Source organism: Parus major, unplaced genomic scaffold, assembly GCF_001522545.3.
Source record: "Parus major isolate Abel unplaced genomic scaffold, Parus_major1.1 Scaffold1537, whole genome shotgun sequence".
Taxonomy (NCBI): Eukaryota; Metazoa; Chordata; class Aves; order Passeriformes; family Paridae; genus Parus; species Parus major.
In genome coordinates this window covers 1-1,203 of record NW_015380379.1, presented here as the reverse complement: position 1 = coordinate 1,203, position 1,203 = coordinate 1, and the positions used below count along the sequence as shown (strand labels likewise).

Genomic DNA, 1,203 nt, shown 5'->3' with positions numbered 1-1,203 from the left:
CTGCAGGGGTTTAGGATATTTGGGGATATTTTGGGATATTTTAGGGATAATTTGGGACATTTTGGGATATTTTGGGGTTCAGAGTTCATCATGCTCCTCGTGCCCAGGTGTTTCGGGCTCCCTGCAGGGATTTGGGGATATTTTAGGGATAATTTGGGATAATTTGGGATGTTTTGGGATATTTTGGAGCTCAGAGTTCATCGTGCTCCTCGTGCCCAGGTGTTTCGGGCTCCCTGCAGGGGTTTGGGGACATTTTGGGATATTTTGGGGATAATTTGGGACATTTTGGGATATTTTGGGGCTCAGAGTTCATCGTGCTCCTCGTGCCCAGGTGTTTCGGGCTCCCTGCAGGCCGCAGGTGTCTCCAGCTCCAGCAGGTACTCGCAGCGGCTCGGCTCCGACGCCGCCGTCACCGCCGTGTCCCGGCCACACCTGAGCCGCACCTGGGGGGGACAGCAGAGCTCAGGGACAGCTGGGACAGCTGGGGACACCTGGGGACACACCTGGGGACAGCTGGGGACACCTGAGACACACCTGGGGACAGCTCAGACACACCTGGGGACACCTGAGCTGCACCTGGGGGGGGACAGCAGAGCTCAGGGACAGCTGGGACACCTGGGGACAGCTGGGGACACACCTGGGGACACCTGGGGACACCTGGGGACCACCTGGGGACAGCTCAGACACACCTGGGACACCTGGGGACACCTGAGACACCTGGGGACAGCTGGGGACACACCTGGGGGCGCTGGGGACATTGTGGGGGTTCAGGTGACACAGGACAGGTGACACAGGACAGGTGACACAGGTGACACAGGTGACACAGGTGACACAGGTGACACAGGTGTCACTCACTCACCGTTGTTGCTCTGTTGGGTCCCTGCCAACACCCCGTGACACACACACACACACACAGGTGACACAGACAGACAGGACAGGTGACACAGGTGACACAGACAGGTGACACAGGTGACAGAGGTGACACAGACAGGTGACACAGGTGACAGGTGTGTCACTCACTCACCGTTGTGGCTCTGTTGGGTCCCTGCCAACACCCCGTTCCCCCCTCGTATTTTTGGGCCCCGAATTTGTCGCCTTCGGGCCCCGCCCAGGAGCCCCAGAGCCTGCGGGGGAGGGGCCGGGTGAGCGCGGGTGACGTCACGGGGGGTCAGGTGACGTCATGGGGGTCAGGTGATGATGTCA

General features: G+C 59.8%; 1 long non-coding RNA gene across 2 annotated transcripts; it reads right to left on the bottom strand.

The window, feature by feature from the left end:
* Positions 1 to 162: 162 nt before the first annotated feature.
* LOC107199632 lies at positions 163 to 1,191 on the bottom strand. Of its 2 annotated transcripts, none has more exons than XR_001519251.2 (2): positions 1,025 to 1,191; positions 163 to 443 (listed from the first exon to the last, which is right to left on the bottom strand). It is a non-coding gene; the product is annotated as an uncharacterized LOC107199632 (long non-coding RNA). The 2 variants fall into 2 exon arrangements; XR_004495765.1 differs by lacking the exon at positions 1,025 to 1,191 and adding an exon at positions 860 to 922.
* Positions 1,192 to 1,203: the final 12 nt, after the last annotated feature.